The following is a 12253-nucleotide window of genomic DNA, read 5'->3' as shown; positions in this document are numbered from 1 at the left end:
GATTATGCATGAGGAAGATGATATGGACACTTTCCTTGCTAGTGTCAAGGATATCAATGAGCAGCTTATTTCTGCAGGTGAAGTCATTTCAGACAGTTCCCTTGTGCAGACTGTTCTTGATGCCTTGCCAGATTCCTACCAGACTTTTGCTAGTACTTGGAGACTTATGACCCAAGGAAATCCTGAAGTTGTCAATTTTGATGCATTATGCACATTGCTATTGCAAGAGTCACTTTCCAGAAAAAATAGGACTAGGTAGCGTGCAGTTGAACATGCTTTTATTGCTTCTCAAAGAAAGGGTGGTAACAGTAATGCAGCCACTTCTTATGGTTCTGCTACGAGTGGCAAAAATTATGTTCCTAATGCTTCTGCTGGCAGCACTTCGTCTGGCAATTCTGGTGATAAGGGCAAAAAGAAGATGCGTTGCCATTATTGTAAAGCCAATGATCACTTGATCAAGTCGTGTCCTAAGTTGAAGGCCAAAGAGGCTAAGAAGAAAGAGGGTGGTTCCACTGCAAATGCTGGTTCCACTACAAATGCAGCCATTGTTGAGTCTTCTGTGAAAGGAGACTGTAATGCTGCTGTTGATGCAGAATGGGCTTTTAGCGTAGAGTGCACTTACAATCCTGTTGTCCATGATGCATGCTTGTCAGTTGCTGCAAATTCACATGTGTGGTATTTTGACAGTGGTGCTACAAAGCACATTACCTCACATCGTGAATTGTTTACCTCTCTCGAGTCAGTCCCTCATGGGAATTCAGTCACTTGTGCCAACAACACCTCTTATCCAGTTCAAGGAGTTGGAAAGATTGTGCTCACTGCTGCTTATGGCAGTTCCTTCACACTTGTTGATGCACTTTATGTACCTGGGATCAAGAAGAATCTCTTGTCTGTATCCGCACTTGCTAGACTTGGACTTGTAGTCAAATTTGATGGCAGATGTACAGTTCATGATCTCAGTTTTGGTGAAGAAATTGTTGCATCTGGCCTTTTGTGCCGTGGGCTGTATAAGCTCACTTTGTATGACAAGTGTGGACAAAATTTTGCAAATGCTGTTGCAGATTCAAGGGCTATTTCAGATGCAAAACTTTGGCATGCACGTTTTGGTCATCTGAATTTTGCCAGTTTGCTGCGTTTGCAGAAATCTGATATGGTTGCTTCTTTGCCGCCTCTTGAAGCACCTGTCAAACATGTTTGTGAAGGCTGTATTTTGGGTAAGATGCAGCGTTCTAAATTTCCAAAGGATGGTTCAGTTCGGACCACATGCAGGTTGCAGCTTGTGCATAGTGATGTATATGGGCCCATGCAAACTCCATCCTTGGGCAATTACCTGTACTTCATGACTTTCATTGCTGATTACTCTAGACATGCATGGGTATTTCCGCTTAAAGCGAAGTCCGAAGTTTTTATGTGCTTCAAACAATTTCTGGCTATGGCTGAACATGTCTCGAAATGTACTATGGGCACCCTTCGTTCCGATCGAGGGGGGGAGTATATGTCTCATGAATTTAATGCATTTCTGGCTAGTCGTGGGATAAAACACCAATGTACAGTGCCTTATACACCTCAGCAAAATGGTGTTGCTGAGAGGAAAAACAGGTCACTGACGAAAATGGCACGATATATGGTCAAAAGTCAAGCTTTGCCGCATTCTTTTTGGCTTGAGGCCATTATGTGTGCCACTTATGTACTTAACAGGTGTCCTACGAAAGCTTTGCAGTCTATTACTCCATATGAAGCATGGCATGATAGAAAACCTTCTATTGAGCACATGCGTGTTTTTGGCTGTTTGGCATATGCTTTGGTGCCACAAGTGCAACGCAGAAAATTGGATGGTAAGGCTGTCAAATGTATTTTTGTTGGTTATAGTGCTGAAAGAAAAGGTTACATGTTGTATCATCCACAAACAAAACGTATTCTGGTTTCTCATGATGTAGTGTTTGTGGAAGATTCTGTTCAGCCCTTGCTGTCATGTACTAGAGACAGTAATGTAAGCTCACAGGACATTTATGACACTTTGTTGCCTCTTTTCAGCGGTGGAAATATGAATGTAAGTTCCAATGAGGCAAATGTACAGCCTATGGGGGTTTCTAAAAATATTTTAGATCAGCCTATTATTGATGCAGATGTACAGGATGTACTTGATGAGGAAAGGACTGAAAATGAGCAGGCTAGAGGTATGCCAAAATGGCTGGTGCACGCTTTGCGTGACAGTAAATTGGATGCACCTTTGTCTAGTCATACTCGTTCAGGCTCTCATGCATCTTATGCATCAGATTGTTATGCTTTGGCTGTGTCTAGTTTACATGATGTTGAGGAGCCTCTGTCTTTTGATGAAGCACAGAATTCAAAAAATTGGATGGCTGCCATGCAATGAGAATATGATGCACTTATAGAAAATGACACATGGACTTTATGTGATTTGCCTCCTGGCAAAAAGGCCATTGGTACTAAGTGGGTTTACAAGTTGAAACGCAAGCCGGATGGTGAGATCGATTGCCATAAGGCTCGACTAGTTGCAAAGGGTTATGCACAGCAAAAAGGCATAGATTATGAAGAGACTTTTTCTCCCACTTGTCGTATGAGTACTGTGCGTTTTCTATGTGCATTGGCGGCTCATTTTGGTTGGGATGTACATCAATCAAACATTGTTACTGCTTTCTTGAATGGTGACATATTTGAGGAAGTTTATGTAACGCAGTCTCGCGGTTTTGTCATAAAAGGACAAGAGGACAAAGTGTTCAAATGTAACAAGGCTTTGTATGGGTTGAAGCAATCTCCTCGTGCTTGGTATGAGAAATTGTAACAGTCCAACAGAAAGCACATTGTATGTAAAGTGTGAGGGTGATGTACTTCTCATTGTGGTTCTTTATGTAGATGATTTGCTGATCACTGGACCAAATGAGAGACATATTGCTGAATTTAAGGCTAATTTGAATGCTACTTTCAAGATGAAAGATTTGGGGTTGTTGCATCATTACTTGGGTATACAGTTTAAGCAGTGTGATGGTGGTATTGCCTTGTGTCAAAGAAGTTACATAGAGACATTGCTATGTAAGTTTGGACTTGAGGATTGCAAACCTATTGCCACTCCCATGGAAACAGGTTTGAAGTTGAGTCTACATGATGTTGGCGATCCTGCTGATGTCACTCTTTATCAAACTGATGTTGGCTGCCTCATTTATGTATGCAACACGAGGCCGGATATTCAGTTTGTAGTATCACAGGTCAGCAGATTTATGCATAGCCCAGGGTCTAAGCATTGGCAGGCTATCAAGAGGATTTTCCGCTACCTTAGTGGCACTTTACATCTTGGCTTGTTTTATCCCAAGGGGGGATCATTGCCACCAAACTTACATGCTTTTTCAGACTCAGATTGGGCTGGTTGTTTTGACACGAGAGTGTCCACAAGTGGGTTTTGTTTCATGCTTGGCATTTCATGTATATCATGGTTGAGCAAGAAGCAACCTACTGTGGCCACTTCGAGTTGTGAGGCTGAGTACAGGGCAATCTTCACAGCTACGGTTGAGTGTGTATGGCTCAGACGCCTTATGGCTGATTTGGGTGTTGGACAGGACACTGCCAACACTATCTACACTGACAGTCAAAGCGCATTGGTAGTTGCGAGGAACCCAGTTTTTCATGCTCGCACAAAGCACATTGAGGTGCATTACCACTATGTCAGGGAGAGGCTCTCAGCAGAAGAGATCAGCTTGGCTTATGTGCCAACACAGGATAACATTGCAGATCTTTTCACAAAGGCATTGTCTCGTGAGAAGCTTGAAGCTTTCCACAAAGCTTTGGGCTTACTCCCCTTTGTGGACTGATCCTGTCCTCAGGGCATGGCACTTCCCTTTACTCATGTGCCAGCTCTCGTTCACCGCATCACTCTAGGGGGGATTTGTTACCATATACATGCGGTAGTGATGTGTGTCAACACACTAGGACCGCCGGGGCATTTTTTCCCTCTTTAGGAGGTTTTTTCCCCCGTGCATTGTATATACGCCCATCACTCTAGGGATATCTATCTTTCCATTGCACACTAAGTAACACACTCTCTATTGTGTGCCTTGAGCTTCCTTCGTCTTCTCCAAGCTGTGTGTGTTTCTCTGCAACCCTAATTCCAACACAAGCAATTCCATGAAGCTCTTATGAAACTTAATATTTGCAACCTCTTATAAAAACTTAATCTACACAAAAATCTGCACAACAAGTGTTTATTCAATTTCTATCATTTTCAAAAGTAATAGCTGCTAGGTTTGCAATGGACCATCCCAGTTTCAAAGTTGAACTCACCAATTCAAACCGGAGGATTTTCCATCCTTGAAGGTAGATTTGCACTATCGCGTAAAAGGGGCATAGATTTTGTGGGACCCATACAACTTTCAGCATATAGAATCTATGCTCAATGTATCATTATAGCCCTAGATTATCTAATGAAATGGGATGAGGAAAAGGCCACTTGGAAGAATGATGCTAGGACTATGGCTTTATTCTTGTATGAGTATGTATTTACGCGTTAAAGCTTAGCAATAGAAATAGTTAGTGACCGGAATACACATTTTTTTGAATGAAGTGATTGAATAAACACTTTCTAAACAAGTTCATGATCATTCATAACAAATATTCCCTCTATCACCCGCAAACAAGTGGCCAAGATGAACACACAAACAAGATCTTAAGCTCGATCCTACAAAGATCATCACTTTAGGAAGAATGCAATGGGAAACGCAACTACATTTGTTATTATGGGCTTATAGAGTGGCATACAAAACTCTCTTGAACACTACTTCATTCAACTTTATTCTATAGACTTGATGCTAAATTCATCAAAGAGCACCTCAATAAGGGCCGTTTGGGGGGGGGGAGGCGTTTTAAACGTGGACCCAAGCTGGATGAGGATATTTATATGGGCAATGTCTTTTGGAGCTAAAATAACAAAAAAATTCTATTTGAATTTTTCCTCCATTTTCATCTATGCTAGTAAGACTGACTTCATTACAAAGATATGGAGACAAATGACATATATAAGACCTAGCTAGGTGTGTGCAAATATGTAAATAGTTTCTACCTTTTTTTTTTGACCTAAATAGCACAAAAATGGAGCAATCCACCAAAAACTATAGTTTTATATTGATTTTATGTTAGTTTGTAAAGTAAGGTTAGAAATCAATAATAAATGGCTACAAGTGCCTAATCAAAATCTGAGCATACATGGTGGATCTTGACAACAAAGTGGACATGTGCAAAACAATGCATGGAATTTGGAAGACCTTAACAAAAATCATATTTGTCCACGGAGACCTACAATTGTAGAATCTGGGCATACTCATACAAGAATAAACCCGCTTGGAAGAATGATGCTAGCTAGGACTACGACTTTATTCTTGCATGAGCATGTATGAGTATGACAACAAGACCTACAATTGTAGAATTTGGGCTATAAATTTTGAGTTTTTTGGGGAGTACATGATTTAATATGGCCAATGGGTAAGCCAAAACTAGTTTTTCTCAAGCATGATTGCCTTATTGTGAAAATGGTGTGCATTCAAAAAGAAAAGTGGTGTTGTACATTTCACCTCATATTATAGCTTAGGCTCCGTTGAGATTGCTCACAGGCACCACCTGCAACCAAAGCTATTGAAGAGTAGAGCAACCCATACTCTATTTAAGTTAAATTTGATAAAGCATAAACATTGAATCAATTGTGGTAGTGTACACAAGCTTGTAGGGTATCTTAGTGAGAGATACTAAGATCGATGCGTGTCTGCTTCTTATGCCATCAATATATGCAAAAAAAAATTGTTCAATGTTGTAGAGGCCACCAAACATTGTTTGGTGGATCCAAAAAAGTGGAAACCTTTCTTTTGGCAAATGAGTTGATGCCCCTATTGGCCCCACATCTATGTCCATTACGGTTGTCAACACAATCTAAAGCTTTTATCATTGCTGATTTTGAAGACTTTGTAGCATCTCTCCTTGAAGCTTTTCTTGGAAGCTCTATGATCTTGCCACACAATTAGATTTTAAGGTTAATTTAACCATGTCTGAGGAGAAAAATTGTAGATAAAAACGCAAAGAGATGCATTTCGTGCATTGGGATGCTTGTGCCTAGCAAAAAATAGGAAAAAGCATTTGGACAAGTGTCCTCCTTTCCCCCTTTGAGAGAAATATCTTAATTATTGAATCGAATCTAAATTCTCATTGGATTCAGGCACATTATGAGGGCAATATTTCTAGGGGCCTGACGTGTGGCCTTAATGCCTCTTGAGTCTTGGGCTTGCCTTGAGTGTGTGTGTGAGTGTTCTCTCTTATGCCCCTACCTTTAGGGCTCATCTTTGACTTGAACACCTCAAGCACCTTGGTCATCAAGCACAACAAGCACCTGGAGCACCTTATCCATTAAGCATGACAAGCACCTCAAGCACCTAGTCATCAAGCACGACAAGCACCTTAGTCATCAAACATGACAAGCACCTCAAGCTTGCCTAAGGTCTAAAGTACCTAATGGTCCTAGGTCTAAGGACTTTTAACACTAACCTTTGGAGGCTTTAATGAAGCTAACCCTAAGGTCTTTCAAGCTTCATTAGATGCACATTGCTCATTGATAGATTATCTCCTTTTGGACCCCTATTGAGATGTAACAGTCTCTCCTCTTGGTCCCCTATTGAGATAAGTCTAGAAGCACTTATTGCACATTGCTCTTTGGTAGACCATTTCCTTTTGGACCTCTATTGCGATGCAACCATCTCTCCTTTTGGTCCCTTGCTGAGATAGGTCTAGAAGCACATATCTATATCCTAACTCTTGTTCCCCTTTTATCTTCCTATATTAAATGATCAGTTTAATATGAGAAAATCATTTGGTAAAGTTAAATATTAGATTTTATGACAGGTTACAGGCAATCACATGCTTTACGATTTTTTTGCAAATTTTTGTAGGCAAGTTTCTTGTGGGATGTGTTTTGAGGTTGTTTGCTCACTACTTGCATATATGGTTATGTGCTTCACACTCGATTGAGCTGTTTGTCCCAAAGTGTATGCCTGCAGTTTGTAGATTGTGGAGTTGTTTTATGCATACACAAGCATCGGGTTTGATGCGCTTAATCATGGTTTTCATGATTGTGTAGTGGTCGAGTGTTCTCTCACTTTGTTGCCAGTTTGACACGGTCTATGGGTGATATTTTCCTTGAGTTTTTGCTTGGTTTACACGAGAGACTTTGCCACTTTTCTCCCAAGATTTCTCGCCATAGATTTGGTTTCTTGGCATCCAATTAGCAGACATGTGTGACAGTTGAGAATCGACAGTGATGACTCAAGGGAGACGGCAATCTCGTAGTTGCCGATACTTGCGTTGTTGGCATTGTGGTCACACAAGGCACATCATACATCGCTGCTTTAGACATATGAGACATCAATAGATATCTACGCATAATGTAGATGAGTTTTTGACACATGCTAGAGCGATGGCTTCATACGCCAATGATGGTGATGTCATGTTTCTCTTTAGCGTTCCTCCTCCTTATTTGTCTTCTAGAGGTGACACACCTTCCTATTGGTTGCTAGATGAGGATGCATTTTTCCACGTCACATCGCATCATGAGTGGTTTAACACTTTCTCTAGCGGGAGATCTGATTGTGTGCATTTGGCTGATGGTTCAATGTTTGGCATTACAGGTGCAAGAGATGTTTGTTTGTCATTGCCCAGTGGTACATCCTATATGCTGCGACATGTGCGCTATGTTCCTTAGGTGAGATAGAACTTGATCCAGTGAGAGAGTTAGCATATGTGGGTGTCAGATACTGCTTAGAGAGGAGTCTTTCTAGATGCATTGCGGCTCATTAGTGATTGCTAGAGGATTACTCTATGACATATGTGTTATGTTCCTCGACTAAGATAGAGCTTGATCTTAATGAGACTACAGATTGTGGGTGTCAGATACTGCTTAGAGAGGAGTCTTTCCAAATGAATTTTGGTTCATGAGTGAATGCCAGAGGAGCCTGTAGTGGCTTGGTATATCCTATTCATGTATTTGAGGTACGAGACAATATGGTCTTTGTTTTGTTGCTGGCATGCTTTGAGCGAGAGACCAGACGTGTCTCCTTCGTGGGAGAGCTCCACCACACTCATAAGATAGAGCATTTAGCTCTCCAGGACGTGCCGATGGACTCTATAGAGATAGAGGTACAGCCGCAGTGCTTTACTGAGACACAACAGGTGTTGTCAGAGTCTATGCAAGCAGAGGTAGAGCGGGTCCTCTCCCGAGAGACACAAACAGAGATGACAGACATGGAGTTCTTTGATATGCTCATGCTAGAGGCTAATGAGTTGATTCTAGGACACACAGTTCTACCTATGGGTGAGAGGGATGTAGCCATCTCAGTGTCAACGATGACACATCCATACATAATGAATAGTCTTGATGATGTAGTACATGCGGATAACGCAGGGGGAGAACAAACAAATTTGCGCAAATTTTGTCAGTGCTCGAGCATTTCATGTATGACCTACTGGTGTTGAGGCCCGAGCTAGTAGTTGTAGTGGGAGCATTTGTAGTAGGGATTCTCAGTCGTACGGTGCTTGATTTTCCTTTAAGAGAGAGTCTATTGGGGTAAAGGCGTTGTGCCTTTTTCTCGAGTCGGATGTTCAGTGTGTCCGGCCCCCACTAACCTTATTCTTGTACATATGCAGAGAATAAGGGGCAGCTCATATAAAGACTTGCTCCACCCACACGACACCTTGCACTCTCTCCATTGCACACACACATTCCACGCACTGCACTCTTCAGTCCCCTCTTCCTTTTTTACTCTCTCTCTCTCTCTCTCTCTCTCTCTCTCTCTCTCTCTCTCTCTCTCTCTCTCTCTCTCTCTCTCTCTCTCTCTCGCGCGCGCGCGGGCGCACACACACACACACACACACACACAACAACAACAACTTCCATGAAGCAAGTGTGAGCTACTTTGGACACGTGGCCTAGCTAAACTTGGTAAAGAGGGATTATAGTCTACCAAATAAGGAAGGGTAATCTAACTTTAGTATTTTAATTTCCCACGAACTCGAGAAGTAAGTGTGAGCTACTTTGGACATGTGGCCTAGCCAGAATTGGTAAAGAGGGATTAGGGTCTACAAATAAGGAAGGGTTGATCTAACCTTAGGCTTTTAATTTTCCCTATCATTAATTCAAAACTATAGACTTACCTTTGAATTTATTGGCTTGGGTGCAAGACCTTTGCACTATCCTTTGGAGGCTTTATGAAGCGAACTCAGGAAGCAAGTGTGAGCTACTTTGGACATGTGGCCTAGCCAGAATTGGTAAAGAGGGACTAGAGTCTACCAAATAAGGAAGGGTTGATCTAACCTTAGGCTTTTAATTTTCACTATCATTAATTAAAAACCATAGACTTACCATTAAATTTATTGGCTCAGGTGCAAGACCTTTGCACTATCCTTTTAAGGCTTTATGAAGAGAACTCGGGATAGATCCTACCTACTAATTTAGAAGTTGTTAAATTAGGAGGGACTTTGGTAAAGGCTAAACTCACCCTTGGTCTTTAGGACTTACCTCCTGTGCAAAACCTTAGCACAGTGCTTTGGAGGTACCACAAAACTAGTTCCCAAACTTGCTAAATATAAACTAACTTTGGTAAGTTTCAATTTTACCTTAAGGCTTCCCAGGATTCGTACTTGGAGTCTAATGAGTAATTTTAATTACTTGAAATTAATGCAACTAGTTTCTATTAATGAAATTAATGCAACTAGTTTCTATTTTTAGACTCGTATAATTGCTCTACGTAATCTCCTTTGTCATGTGCCTTTGATCAAGGCTTCTTGGGATAGATTCATCTTTCCTTGATGTGTACCTTTGATTGAGATAACTAAACAACAATCATCTATGCTCTTTTATAGACCTCTTTCCTTCGGTCCTCCCACACCTTTGACCGAGCTGGTCTATAAGCACTTTAATCAACATCACTTGTTCTCTTTTATTTTTCCCCGACTTAAATGACCAAATTAAGATGGAAAATACCTTTAGAAAGGTAGAAGCTAATTTTGATGAAATTTGTTTTTATGGATGCAGTTGAAAGTCTTGTCCTTGCTTAAAGATGTATGGGTTTGCTACAACCAGACCTTGAAGATGAAGTCTTAGTTCATCCACAGACTTGCTCTTGTCCTGATGAAAATAATAATTCGAGATATTCTTAATTTTGACTAAATTCTACAAAAGAATATTTGAATAAAAAATCATTTTTGTACAAATATTGTCTTAGTCTCTAGAGTCGCCGGTCACTTGAACACGGTGTTCTTTTGTGCCTATGTAATCTATTTTAAACAGCAACACACACAAAAGCTAAATGCAAGGTCCTCTCAAGCAACTAGGTAATTTGTGCAAAGGTTGAAAGCTCTTAGGTGGATGGGACAAAGACCCTTGATGGGGTTCCTATTCACAGTGGTTGTAGTCCCTTGACTTGACTAGCTTCAAGATATATGAACTTCAATTTCACTTCCTTTTTTAGAATATTATCGAAACTTGATGTCATTTTTCAAGGAAAGACTACATTTATACGGACAACCTAGCGGGTTACAACGTTCATAAAAACATGGTTTAATACTAGCTCACAAAGCCTTAAAACTCCTACTGCAATACAATTTTCACAAAAATATTGTCTACTCTTGGCTCGTAAGCCCGTAAAACTCCTATTGGAGCATAGATCATATAACCTTTGTTTCATCTTATACATGTTTTTGGAGCAACCATGAAATGCTCTCACAAAGATTGTTATCAAAGATAACCACTAGCCTGATATTAGGCTTTACTTACATGCTCACCACATTGATGAGGTAGTGGGCCTATACTCAATGGACCTACTACCTCATTGAGTTTGGTGCATGGTAAGGGTGGGTGCGCGCGCGCACACACACACACATTTTCTTGTACATTTGGTTGTCATTCCCTTTTAGTTTTTTCATATCAAACTCTTAAGGTTTGTACTAAATAGGATAGTAGTTTATCTAATTATGTTTAAGTGCTAACATGGATAACATGATAGGCTCTTTGACTCCTATAATAAGTATCCAAATCTAACAAAATATGTTATCTTGTTTATATGGATACAAGTTAAAGTCCTATCCTTGCTTAAAGAGAGAAGTCGAAATAATTATGGCTTGTCGTTGTCTTATGCTTCCACATGTAAGAAGAGCATGCCATTTGCAAAGCTAGGGGAGAAGAGGGTAAGGATGGCTAGTTGAAAGACTTCCTTTTGATACAAAAGTGTCTTGGCCCTCTCAACTAGGTATGTCTATTAGTACACCATTATTCTTAGTAATGGAAAACTTGTGAGTCGTAGTAGATAACTCTTTTACATACACACTTACTACAAGAACACCTTCTCAACAGGCTGACTTCGTATCAGCATCCACATCATCTTACTGCTCCACAAAAACTTGATCATCTACATGGCTTTGCACACTTTCTTCATCTACTTCCAATTCCTCAACATGCAACTTGATTGCACTCTGCTACCTTCTCATGCAAACACTTCACAAGAACATGCTTTATCTCTTCAAGCTGCTTTGGAAACCTGGCATCTGCTAGCTCTTTTGCACACAGGTTCTCTTCGACAAGGGGCTTATCTTTTGTGCATATTTTGATCCGACCCCTTTTCCAAATGTTTTTTGTCCCTATCTTGAGCTTTTCCCTACTATAGCCAATGAATTCAACATCTTCGTTGATCCTCTCTATGACCAAGGTCGTAACCTTGATGCATTTGCCTCATTTTCCTCCTCTTGTTCAACTTCATTTATGCACGCTTTCTATGCATCTGAATTTGAGTACTTGTACTCACATGTGTGGCGTGTCCTCTCTTGAACATCTTTTTGGCATATATATCCTAGGTGTTCCACTCTTTGTCTACATCTAGCTACCATATGTATTGTTCTATTGAAAACAAGAAAGTAAAAGTGTGTGCATTATGAGACCAAGGCTTTGCATGCTTTCTAGTTAACTCCATGTGTGTGTGTGCTTGTTAAGAGAGTTATGTGTAGTATGAATGGTAAAAAGAATGCATATGTATGTGTGCATATGTGTCTGTGGTTGAGAGGGATAGAGGAGAAGAGGTAAGAGATTGACCCTTCCATGGCTTCTTTCTTTGATATTCTACTCTTCCATTAGGGCTTCTTCTCTATTACCATTATTAGAGAGCTCTCTCACTCTTGTGAGATGCCTTCAAGCCGTAGCTGTGGGTTGCCTAATTCC

The sequence above is a fragment of the Adiantum capillus-veneris genome, chromosome 15 (genome assembly GCF_014529385.1).
Source record: "Adiantum capillus-veneris isolate H3 chromosome 15, ASM1452938v2, whole genome shotgun sequence".
NCBI lineage: Eukaryota > Viridiplantae > Streptophyta > Polypodiopsida > Polypodiales > Pteridaceae > Adiantum > Adiantum capillus-veneris.
Note: the sequence above shows the minus strand (reverse complement) of the source record.